General features: G+C 33.6%; 1 protein-coding gene across 17 annotated transcripts in view; it reads left to right on the top strand.

The window, feature by feature from the left end:
- Positions 1–14,238, top strand: part of RhoGEF3 (Rho guanine nucleotide exchange factor 3) — a 253,411-nt gene that overhangs the window by 186,505 nt on the left and 52,668 nt on the right. The window lies entirely within an intron of this gene.

Genomic DNA, 14,238 nt, shown 5'->3' with positions numbered 1-14,238 from the left:
ATAATATTTTCTTTCTGTAAAATAAACGAGACTTCATATCGTAATTTTGTGAACGAAAATAGAGTGGAGCTGCGAAATAAAATATCGTGCTGTACAAGACTCACGTACAAGACTCACTAAAATGTAAAATTTGTGCTTTCCACGTGTTCCGCGGGGCCAATGGGACAAAGAAACGTGTAAACGCGTTGCACGAGACGGACTTTGTTGTGGGCAGTGACATGAGTGAGAAAGGTGCAGTGCTGTCATCGAAGAACCGTGAAAGGGTGAGCGGAAGTATCTTTTGGAGACACAGCTGGCACTGTTCCGCCTATTTGCCAAGGGAATCCTCTCTCACAAAGCTCACCAATCTGCAGTTGGTTCGCAGTTTGGAGAATATGGCGCGGGCAAAGAACGACAAGTAAGAATATCTTCGCGACTTACTTTGAATAATCAGTAGAGAATATAAATGTCATGAACTTTTTATAATTAGTCGCGGTCGAGAATATTTTGATTAGCTTAACAAATCTTGATACACAAACTCCTTGGGAAAATATTTCTCCGCTTGTTTAAAAAGAGATAATTTTTTTATTATACTTTTTAATGTGTTTTTTATTAATTTATATCATATTATTTTATTATGTGATTATATTTTTTATAACTTACAAGAGTTTTCTTTGCAAATTCTTATTAAATCATAATTTAAATGTCATATAATAGTTTTATGAGATATATCGAGTAAAAGTGGCATAAAAGAGTTTTAAGAGATTCGATAGGAAATATTACATATGCAATACCGTACATTACACAAGTATATTGAAGCTTTCCTTTTTACATACTGCTCCATTTCTTTCATATTCATTCTATCGAGAATATCTATGATCGAATCGATGTCAATTTTTAATTTAACTCCCGCCAATCAATATTACGATTTGTATCGTTTTCTCTTTTTCTAATATACTATGTTTCCTTCACGTTGTCAGAAAATATTCTTTGCCTTCACGAAGCATTCTGACAGTCGGTGTATTCTTGCTTTAATATTTCAACATGAAATCTAAGAAATATCTAGAACAGCCTAGAATTCTCAATGTTAGTTTAATAATAAATATCACGACCGAGTTGAACCCGGTTCTCCTTAGGGAGAATTTTGAACGAGGTCATTATTTGCTATAGCTATCTGACATTAATTTTAATGACAAATGCTTGCATTAATCTGCTTTCAATTTTTTCAAGAAATTGCGAGAGAGATCGCTATTTATTGCTACTGTTTAATATTCAGTTCGAGTCCTTTTTATGTAATATATCGACATTCTCGAACAGGTTCCCTGCCAATTTGCATAAGTTACACTGAATCTGTGTTTTCCCAGCAGAATTCTCGAAACGTGCGCAAAGTTATGACGTGACGCAGCCTAATAATCCAAAATCTCGTGTCACAGTGAGTAATCGAACAAGCAACAATATGCAAATAGAACTTTAGCCTCTACTCGTGCAACTAGGCAACCGCCAAGCGATTATTTATACATATGTGCACGTTGAAGTTTATGGGAGGGTAGTGTGCAAAGTTTTACCGGGATATCTCTGGATATTAATTCAACGAAAGACCCGTTCAGAAATCCCGCAGCACGTAGTTAAAGCATGTTGCGCTCGCAAATTAATAAATTGATAGCAATTACAGTGCAATTTTGTGGCGAACTGCAGGCGTGTTGCTTTTTTGCGAGTATCCACGTCTAGTCGCGTGCACTCGACGTTGTAAATTTCCATCGTCTATAATTATTTTTAATTTATTTTAAAAATAAAGACACATCGTGTCATTTATTTCTAAAATAAATAAATTTATTTTTAATTTATACAGATTCGTTTTTTCGTTTTTTTTTTTTTTTCAAAAAATCACTGAATCACGAAACGTCTTCACTAATGTAAATGCACTGGGTGTATAATAATCCCAAGTGTATATACGAACGCAGTCACCTTTATCATCGAAATGAAATTTTCCACAGCGGGGGCGGTTGTAAGCGGAAATTTAATATTATGTTAGAACGTGAATTTCATGTTTCCAACGTCGAACGAAATGGTCGAGAATCGATTGAGACAAAAATACACACATTACGCGTCGATTGCGAGGACTTGACTTCTGCGTCCTAATATTTCATTGATTACAACACAAAGCAGAGAAGTGCTTCTTGTTGAGTTAAGGAATGAAAACTTCGACGAGAAAACTTTTTCTTAAAGTAAATGATAAGCGAGGATCCGAATAATTTACGCGATAGTCTAAGCATAAATTACAATACTTTGCAATTCAGATACTTTCGAGTTTCGCCGCGACACGTTTAACGTTGTCCTCGAAGTTTAAAATGTTCTTTAAGACTAAATTTCAGTTATTAGATATTAAAAATTATAAAGCAGCAATAAACGTTTAATTTTTATAATCTTTATTAAAGAAGAAGAGAGAGAAAGAATCGCTTTGATAGAAGAAAAAGTTTTTAATATTTTAAATGTCTTTATTATAAAAATATATACAGTGAAAGAGAGAGAGAGAGAGAGAATAATTTTGTTCACCAAATAATTATATATATAATAATTATATAGGATACTCAAATTGACTACTAGATTGTCAAAATCTTTTTCGCTTATCATGCTTGAAATTCTTATACGTAATTATTTTGATAACACAATAACAAATTATTTTTAGATCTGTATTTAGCTCAATTTTTAGGTACTTTAATTAAATCGTTCTTTCCGTGTAAAAATTTTAGAAATAAATTAATTATTTGTATATTTGATTATATGTACAATATAATATATATTACAATACAATATATACATATACAGACATATACATATATGTTTAGAAATAATTAATGCTATTTTACAATATAGATATATATATATATTAGACATGACCAATGCAATTTCCATGTAAAAAAACTAGATAGTTTTGAAGAAATAAAAAGAAATTCAATCCGATCGAGCGATCTTTCAAATCGAGGAAAGTTATATTCATCCTCGCGTATCGTTACGGCGAATTACATCGGATAGGCCGAATTTGATCTCTCCTTCTCGCGGTTTCGAGACGTCTGTCGCGATCTGCTCTCGAATACACCCGTGGGATCTCGTGTGAGCCTCGGCAGGTTCTACCAGAACCAGTTTTTCTCGAAGCTGATGGCGCGCGGTGGTTTCTTCTTTCTCTCTTACGTCGCGACATGGACAACGGACAGACACGAACGGCCTCCTCCCAGGTGCCGTATTTCGTCCATATCGCGTCACATATTTCCGATCCGGATCAGACACTACGATACTTTTTCTTTCTCCCTTGCATATCAAATGCGAATTATTTACGAGACAGCAAGTTCGAGACATCGTACATTACCACCTTAGGTCCTTCATTTCCAGAGTTTTAGCCTATGTACCAAAGTGGATTCCCCGCAAAAAGATTGAGGCTAAAAGGGTTGCAGATTTTATAGACCATAGAGTTTTTAAATACTACTTTATAGAAAAAAAGATAATAGATAAAGAATTAATAAAGTTTAAAGTTTGACGATTTAATGAGTCAGAGAGGCATATATCAATATAAAATTAATATTTCGATACTTAAATTGTATTTCTTTGTCTGTATGTGAAGTATATGAAGTATAATTATTGCTTATTTATCCTCTTCTACGTATATCTCCTACTTTGCTGAAAAAAATTTAAATTTAATTGAAAAGATAATTCATTTAATTACATTAATTTTCTTTTTTTCTTTGATAATATAATGTAAAACAAAAAGCAGTTTTAGAAAAGAATTTGTTTTTATATTTTGTGTCTCATTAAATCTTCTTTTAATTATTCTTTTTTAAATAATTTTTAACAAAAAGATCTGTTACATTTTGTTGTTACATTTAAAGTGCAAATAATGAAACACTACTTTTGAGACTATTTTTATTTAGAGTAAATTCACTGAGATCATCAATGTGCAGACTTTTTCTCCATCTATCGTTTTACTTGCGTTTGGACCACTCGAAGTAATTGTACACTAGCATGATAGAGACAAGAAACTGGAAGCTTTACGATACTAAAAGACTCTAGACAGACTCTAAAAGGAAACGTGTCTATTAGATTCCATAATAAATGTTCAATTTACTGGACACTTTGAAGATACTTTTTAAATTTTTTTATTATTATACATCGCTACACGCATATACAAAATCTTCTTTTCTGCATTCGTTATTATTGGGGAGGATGCATTGACTCTGTAGGATTCACGACACGTAATTTATTCCCACTGCAATCGTTTATCATATTTGAATAATACATTTGACGTATTATGCTTGTTAACAAATGCGCGAATTGATTTATCAACGGCTAAATCATTGGATCTTCGGCGGGAATTTCAAATTTTCTCGAACAATCGTAATTCATAATGCGTTCTGCAGGCACATCCGAAAGAAAGCGACGGATGAAGCGCGCATCTCGTTACCTCTACGTGTTAATTCTACAATCGTGTGTGCATATGAGACCCAAAGTTTCACCTTAGCGCGAAACACGAAACTGGCGGGGCTAACCACATCCTTCCCATGATGGTCGACGACCATTCACTGTCGCTTGCCGTCGTCACGCACGACGTACACACACTATTGGCGGCTAGACATGTTATATCCGGCCGTATATATATTCTGATGCAACGTGGGTATCTCGCGATAAAACACGAGACACATCTATTATGATCTCGTGATTTGATATCATAATAGAGACGTAAAACAAAATAGAATTTTAATAAATCGTATTGGTAGAAATTAACAAATTTTATAAAAACTCGAAACTAACTGATTTTTATTGCAAGTAAAAAGAAAAATATTGTACATATTATTTCAGTTTTTAAACAACAATAATGTTTTGTACAATAATGTATGAAGATGATGTCTATTATGGTATAAATTGTAGATTGTGAATACAGGCGTGAATTATTATTTATTTATTTTTTAGATATATATATCTCAAAAGTAAATTTATAATAAACATTGGGATCAACATTCTCAAACAAAAAAGTTTCATTAATGACTATGTTAATCACTATTCAAGAAATATTGACGTTTTTTTATAATAATTTGTCTATTGAATGCTTTTAATTTATTAAATAATATTATTTTAATAATTTGGCTTCTAAATTATTTTAAGAATAAAAAATATTTCTTTTCTTTCCTCTCTGCAGGATTTTAAATATATATTTAGAAAATAATTAAATCTCTTGTTTTAACCAATTTAAATAAAATTACCAAGATTTTTAATGTTTTATTATGATCATTGAAGATATAATACGGATCATGTTTTTTCTCAACTCTAAAAAAAACATCGATTAATTAAAACATCGAGCTAAATCAAAATAAGATTAATCATATAAGCATTAATATTTATAGCTTTATATTCAATCAGGATTGACACAGTTGTCTAGATTTAAAAAATCTGTCGAGTTAAAATGGAATCTGTAATGTATGAATTATGGATATTATCGATAAGATCCTTTTACATTTTCCTATTTAAATCATCTTTCCGGATAGCTCTTAAATTTTTAATATCTGAAAACAGAGAAGAGCAAAAGTAGATAAACCGGACGACCGTTCCCTTTCGCTTCCGGTAATTATTGGTAATTGTTATTTGAATGTAATCAAAGGAGTAAACAGGGGGAGTTTAAGCCGGCGAGGAATTGACTGGACGAGTTGTGTGCGCCCATAATGGAGTGTATCCGTAACTAGTAGCTTTGCCAAGATTTCACGAGAACCCTCGAAGCCCGGGTGGTCCTTGCCACTCACCTTTATCTCGCCTCTCTCTCTCCATCAACACGGATTCTTACCTCGGTAGATCAAACGATTGTTAAAGGACTTTGTCATCCCCTCTTGCAACCGACTATCCACCAGGACGCTACTGACTTTCCGAGTCCCTCTCGAAAGCGTCGACATAGGTACAGGAGGAAATTACCGTCGCGTAAGTTTCCGGGAAACTTAATAAAGATTTATGACGGGAATTTAATAAGCACGTCGTTGCTGCCGCGCCGGCACAACTACGTGCGCCGACAATTTACAACGACGTGTAAAGATGTGCACGTCTTGCGCTAGATTATATTCATATGACAAGTACTTATGCAATTTGATGAAAAGATTGATATACCGGTAAGAAAATCATAGCCGCGACTGCATTAAGCAATAATTGTATTTATTACGTGGAAAATCATATTTTGTAAAAAAATATTGATATTAAATAGCGTGTATGAATGATATGTTAATAGTGAATCATTCATAATTTATCCAACTTGGAATGTATAAAAAATGGTTGACATTTCTGTTCAGAAGAAGCAATTTCCCGCGCGTACGTGTGCATGTATTATACACATTTTTGTGTGTGTGTGTGTGTGTGTGTGTGTGTAATTGAAGAATTTACAAATGAAAATTATAGTCAACGAATATTGGTGCTAAATGAAGAATTTGCCAATGAAGAACCGAGGAAAGATACTTGAATTTTCTCTTTATTTCAATCTTTCAATTTTAAACTGAAAATTTAAATAAACCCGATTTTTATTTAAAAACCAAATGAGCTTTCTTTGCAACCTGTGAGAGTGGATCCGCTATTGTTTCTCTGCGAAGGCGAATCATCAGAGCGCCCACGCGTTATCACGCAACCGTTGCCAAGATGCAGATAATATCGTTACCGGAAGCCGCAGGAATCTCGCGAGAGTCTCTATCGTCAGTATATAACATGCATCACACTGTCTTTTTTTCTTTTTTGCTTTCTCCATCTCATTTTCAAGGAGTCTCGACGGTCGTTGCGGAAATCCAATTTTCGGTGAAGTTTCTGTCGGAATTCTTGACAATTCTAGGGTTTTTTTCCTTTCCTTTGACTGCAACACAGAGCTTTTTTGAATCTCATGTCTTTCTTAACATGAAGTATTTACAGTGAATAAAGCATAATATTTAATATTATACAATCGAGCATTGATGTCGCTGCTTACACTCAACGATCAAGTTTCTTTATAATATTTAATAATATATAATAAGAAACATATGTTTTCCTTTATAACGATCAACTCTCGTCAACGTACCATGAATCCGTGCGAATTTATAATAAAAATATATGTCAATTTATGTTTTATTCCATTTTGTAAGAATTCTTTTCCCTCAAGACTCATACTGATGTTTTATGATCAAAAGGAAAAGAAAGTATAAGCAAAAATAAATAAAAATTTATTTTGTTTCAAAACAAACTATACAGTATGTTTCTCTCATCTGTATTGTATGAACATTACAAATGCGAGACAATTATGATATGAAATGTAAACAATCTACTTATATATTAGGTAGAATCAATTGTAATGTCGTTATTATCAATAGTAGTTTAATTTTAATCTCAGTTCAACTAATTCTTCATCTTTTCCTAGTTCTAAAAATTAGAAAAAGATGAAAAATAAATTGAATCGAGATTAAAGTTAATCTATATTGGTAAAAACGAGCATTATTTGCTGAGTGGAGATTTATATATAATATAAGAAGATATAAAAAAACGAGACAAGTTTCATTAAATGGAAAAATCGGGGGAGATGTATGAATGTAAAAATGAATACATAATAATTTATTTTTAAAAATAATTCAATTATTATATATATAAATAATACAGTTATTTTTTTAACTTGAAATTATTGCTTTAATAAGGAAGATGTATCCTTAAAAAATGTACAAAATTCTTGGCTAATCAAAATCAAAACTAATTTTTGTTATTAATATTGCTTTTAAAATATAAACTCAAAATTAAATTTTTTCTACTGTCCACACTTTGATCTCATTGCAGAGAAAACTCGTTTAGTTAAGTTGTTGTACTTTCTGAAAGCGATACATATTCTATGGTTTTACAATTTGGAAAAATAAAATATTTTTTAGTGAGACCTCTTTTTGCTATTTTTTTGCTAAAATCGGAATATTTGACAAATTGTATATTTCTTTGTAATTATAAGCACTAAACGGCAATGATATGCCGATTGTATACGTTGATTTGAAACGTATAAATACGAGATCAAGAGAACTATGATCAATTTTTGAACGAAACTTCTGCAAGAATGCGAATCGCGATAACGAACTCGTTTGCTCACGAACAGGCATACAAAAATCATGTTGATTGATCCACTAACGAAGCGCACTGATGATGAAAACTCGAGTTCATCGTTCCGTCCGGAGATTTCCGTCCGAATAAATTGCAGGATCGCCGTCGTGGATTTGACTATTTGCTCGTCGGTGTCGGTTACGCATGACGTTCATTCTCTCTCTGTTATCCCTCGTTTGGCAATTAACGCTGCGCTGACAAATTCGAATATCATGTGTCCGTCCAACCAGCGAGAACGAAATATGCTTCGGATAAAGAGTGATCAAAGAACGTGCGTCGAATCTCCCTCGTTGGCGTGCATCCAAACCATCTCAAAGAGAAAAACGAAAGATAAAGAGAAACTCGACAGAAATGTGTGATTAAATTGGTCAGTGAAAAAAAGTGCATATCTATCAGCCAAATAGACAAATCTTTTTTAGTTTTTAGACTTTGTATTTTGCCTCTAATAAAAAAAAAAGAAATATCGATCTAAAATTATATGATTCAACTCTAAACGGTCTTTAAAATCCATGAATCAATCTCCGGAAAAGAGAGAAGCACTTTGCTTCAATTTCGCCGAACGAACTCTCGCTCGTCTGGGATCCACTTTTCCACGCGACTCACGATTCAATCCATTCTTCTCGTTTTCCAGCCATTCTCATTTCGCACAAAATGACGTTCATGAACGCCAGACTACGGCAATTTCACAAGAATGGGAATTAAGCTCGTGTCTTTTTCGCCAAAGACGCCAAGGACGACATTGACTAGAGTATCGTTAAGGTTAACAATGCTGGTAGCGGCATTCCTGACGCCTGTATTGCCACCACAAGTCTTCCTTAACGATCGCATTTAAGACACGCAACGGAAGAACGCACCGTTCCGCAATCGAACCGCACAATTACATCGTCTTGTGCTCGCAATCGCCAATCGGCGCGCTACCTTTTCGCCTGGAACGGGTGTGTCTCGGGATATCTCCTTCGCGAATACCAGCGAAAGGAAAAGGAAGTTCGACCAAGTACGAATCACCTTTGGCGAACACGGTCCGTCATTAATTTTACCGAATAGATTTTTCGTTAATAAAAACAGCATAATCTGTAAACCGTATTATTAACGAAAAATCTATTCGATCTTTTCTTTCACATTATATATTAGCGTCTATAAAAAAGACATTAGAAGTAGGTTATGGGCTTAAGGTTTTTTCCTCACAAATTCTAGGCTCTTTACAGCTAATTGACGCAAGTTTCGACAGTCATAATGTGCATTACAAAGTAACTAACGGAAAGCAAATTATTACGGTGCTATTAACTTTGGGATTTGAGCAGCGACCTCATTTTACGGCAGCTTGCTCGCCCGCGAGTGATTTGCTCACACGAAATCGCGCCACGCAAGCAAACCGAGCCAGCTAATTATGGCAAAGTCGCAAATTAGACGTAGCGCGTAAGTTGTGTGTCTTTGTGAGCGGTGAACAGCTCTGTCGCAATTAGTTCTATTAATTAACTGTAATGTGTTATTGTGTCGCACCGTCGAATGTAATAACCGCGTATGTGAAGCAACTATCACGGGCACATATGATAGCATACAGTTGTATATATGATAAGTATGCATTTCGTTTCGCAATCGATAGGTCCGTTTATTTTTCTATCGACGTAGTATACACCCGGGTATACACAAAGCCGTGTGGGCGGCGGCAAATTCCATCGAGGTATTATGGGCAACGTCCCATCTTAATCTCTGTCTCATTCAATTGTCCGCTGCACAGACAAATTTCTTAGCCTCGTCTAGTCGATTTTTCATTATTTGCAAGAATTGTATCATCAATCAATAATGATTATCTAGATTGAGGTGTATTATAAGTTAATTCTGCTAATCTATTCACTATATGATCCTCTATATCGTTTTGGTTCAGTATGGTTAAAAAACTTTGAAGAATATTGTCTCGCACCAAAAAATAAAAAATCGAAAATATTTATAAATACAGAAAGCACAAAAAGAACAATTTTATTAAAATATATAAAAATTAAAGTAGATACAAATCTAAAAATAATTTTATTGGATTAATCAAAATAATTGCATAGAAAACTCAAACACGATGAGCAATGATGCAACAAATTTTATTATTCTAGCAATCAGTTTGAGCGTTCTATATATATAGTATTTTGATAGTTGAATAAAATTTATTTTCAAATCTATAATTACTTAAATTTTTTAACATTCCAGCAAAACTATTCTTTCCGTGAGATTTTATTGACAGATAAAATCATTAAATATCAGAGAAAAAAGATTTAAAAAATGAAATATTAATAATAAAATAAATTATATTTTGGATCAATTAGACTCAACATATCAGCAAAGTTAAAACAATTAAAAAACAAAAATGGACGGATTGATAAACGGATCTGCAATAAATAAAAAAGCGATGAATTTCAAAAATATCCAGAATATATAATAAAAAGAAATATTTGTATCTAGATACAAATATTATATATATTTACATATATTTATGTGAAATTTATATAATTAATACATTAATTGTTACATCTATAACATTGATAAAAGTGAAATTTAGATTTGATTACACTTAATATTAGAAAAGAGATATTTCTGTAAAACATAATCACGGAGATATAGCTTTAATTTTTCTTTATTTATAAAAAATTATTATGCTCTGAAATATTAATTTTGATTAAATACTAGGTATTATTAACTAACAAAAAATAATAAATAAATAAAAATTTGTGCGTCTTAAGAAGTTGCGTTTTATTAATGTTTAATCTTTTGATACGTAATGCAAATATATTATTTTGACAAAATTCGGTTTTTGAAAATAAATTAAGACATATGAATCAAGAAAACAAACTCTGAAAGTAATCAGTATAATTTAATTAATTATAATTAAATCTATTTAAATCTATTTTTGTAAGAAAAGTTATTAAAAAGTTTCAGGTATATATTTTATAAATTTTTTCGTTGCATTTCATCGGACTTTGACTGCGAGATATTTTTATAGTCAATAAAGGATATTTTTCACCATAATCCATTGTCCGCATTCTCTGAACATTTATTGGAGCATGCAAATGTTTCAGACATAATAGCAGCACGAAAATACTCGTATAATACCCTTTGCGTACAGCCCAGTTATTCTTCCATGGAGGTATGAGCTTATTCTGTCACTTTGGGCGGTTAATATCATCTCTTTCTCGAGATTGTCCTCGCATTTTGTCCGAGCAACAGAATTACTCTTGCCATTGCTCGTGTCCAGCCGGCAACCGGACAGTTCCTAGCAAACAGCACAATTGCTGCAATGTGGCATGACTGCATTCGATACGAACGATGCGTCCGCGTGTGTCGAATGGAGAGCCGAGCCCCAACGAGTGAATGGTGCTCGTTAACCACCTGGCGTTACGAAATATTAACTGTGCTCTTCAGCGGACGGAGCGGCTTTCGTCTTACTATACGTATACACTCTTCTGCGTATTTCATTATTCCTCCCGCACACGTGTCATCGCTCGTAACGACTAACGAATGGAAACACCAGACAAACTTGGCTTTCGTTAATTTTTTATTACGGTTACAACTATATCGATTTGAAAATCGCACCAATACTTCTTAAACTTGGCCCCTTTTTCCATTTTACCGCTTGCATAATCCCTTTTATTGAATCGATTATGAACGTAATATTTTTTCTTACTGGAATGTCGCATATGTACTTTAATCGAGATCTTATCTCAGTCTCGAGGGAACCTGAACGATATTGTATTTTACTGTAACTGACTTTTATTCATCAAGCGGATACGATAAAGCGCAGTAAGGCGAATTATTTCTGGTAGGAAGAGCGAGAGGTTCGATCGTTTTATTTCGTTACGGGATATTTACCGAAGTGGCGCAATGCGAGGTATCTCGTGAGACACGCGTGGGTGTAGTACATCGTCCTGATAACGCAGTGGCTGGAAAGTAATTACATTAATTATGGCGGGCACTTAGTGACGTGTTCGTCTCTTATCGCTACAGTTAATAAGTTTGTATCAGTCACCTTGTGTGTCCATGTAGCTACAACAAATATCTAATTTAGAATCTATCGATTTCCTAGAATTTCGAACAACTCACTTTGGAATTACATTCTGATGTAAGAGCCATTCAATGCGACTTCCACAAAAATAGAGTAAATTGGTTTTAGAAATAATAATTATTCATCGCAGCAACGAATGCAAAATCCAAAAAAGTTGTGTTTTTAAACAGAATGTGGATATTGAATGATCGCCAATATGAGAAGTCACTATTTATGTTTGAAACGTAATATACGTAATATATGTAAAAACGAATTTTTCTAAGAAATAGAAAATTAAATTGAATTGTGCCTTACTTCTCACATTACCGCGACGTCATTTCTTCTTCACGATGATAAGATGGCCATATTAGGTCTGGTGAAATCGATATAGTCGTTCATTCACAGCGCGCACCTATATGGCCATGTGCTTAACTATTCGAGAGAAACTCTATAATTGAAATCATATTTACGATGTATATAAATACATTAGTAGTTAACGATAATTTATAATATTATACCTCTACAATTGCTACTAGAACTTTCATCGTCTTTTTTTTTAATAAATTGTGTCTATCGAAGGGCAGTGTCAACAAATTATATTAAATTGTCTTTCTATTAAACACACACGCCTACACATATTGTTACACAAACATAATCGACTTAACTTGTTATTAGATTGAAATTTTTATACTCTCTTTCTCTCTCTCTCTTTTCTTATACTCAATTTACCGACATTGTTTACGATCTTTTTTCTAACTTTCTAACTGTTTAACCAATTAGCGAATAATACAATTAACGGGTGTGTCCGTATGAAAAGCAGCGTTAATACGATATGAACAATAATCTTGACGGAAATTTAATAGTACGCCGAACGTCTATTCCCCTAGAATTCTCCAATTTCCTCGAAGTTGCTCGTTAGAATTCTAACCAAAGTAGAACATTGATAGCGGAACAGTCTAACCACAATTACAGGCCAATTGATTCAAATTGACTAGAGTTGAAATCGACTACATCAAATCCTTTTTTGTTGTCTCTTTGAGTTCCCTTTCATCTCATAAAATTTTGATGCATTTGCTTATAACGTATTTATTTAATTCTATTTAATAGTCGAAGTTATTTCGTTAATATAATATTATAACAGGTTTCTGTCAATTCAACGAAAGTGGATTTAATAATATTAATACGTTAGATATACGCGTTATTTTTTTACAATTTTAACAACAAATGAAGAAAATCGTCAGATCATACTGTCGAATCCCTTTTTTTTTTTTAAAGAACTTCATTAATACGAAGACACATTCTCGAAAATCGTGATGTATATCCGAATACTGAAAGGTGGACGTTGAAGTAAGCGATGTGTAATTAATGCACCAGGAGGTAATCGCGTAAAAACAAGCATGCAATTCTATAGGATACAACCGTGGCTGTATCGACAGGATAATCACATCACCTGCGGCAACAACGTCGGAACCGACGAGATTATGACGACCTATAATTTCGAGCGCACGCCTGGATTGGCGCGCGTAACGGATACATACATCGTGTCTAGGAAATTGTTCAATTGCAAGTTTTTCTATTATATTATCTGATAACTCTTCTTTTTGCAATAAAAATTCTTTCGAGAAGATCGCGAAAATAGATATCTCGTTTCTGTCGTAATAAATAAAATCTCGCGATTCTTATAAACTTCGGACTTTGATCATTAGTGGATGGAACAAGCGTCGGATACGAGAATCGTGTCATAGTTTCGCTTTCAATTAAGCTTATTGTTAGTCGCGAGAAGCCATTACGCTAATAATTGGCCGCTCAGACCCACAAAGAAAGCAGAGTTCGCCGTGGTATGGCAGTTTATACACTCCGAATTTTCCACGGTCAGGAGTACAATAATGGAACCACCACTACTACTATCGCCACCAATTGTGGTAGAAACTCGCAAAGTTTTCGCCATGGATATTAAACAGCCGGCGATATAATGCCACGTGATTCATTGTGAACATATTCGATATTGCAGATTTATCGCGGCAGCGAAATTCCTTCCCGATGAATTGTTCCTTCATTTGCCGGAACAGCGATTGTTTAAGATACACGGAATACGCGGCAAAATGTAACAAAGTGAG

The sequence above is a fragment of the Acromyrmex echinatior genome, chromosome 3 (assembly GCF_024713525.1).
Source record: "Acromyrmex echinatior isolate Ae372 chromosome 3, ASM2471352v2, whole genome shotgun sequence".
Taxonomy (NCBI): Eukaryota; Metazoa; Arthropoda; class Insecta; order Hymenoptera; family Formicidae; genus Acromyrmex; species Acromyrmex echinatior.
Note: the sequence above shows the minus strand (reverse complement) of the source record. Positions and strands in the feature narration are given on the sequence as shown.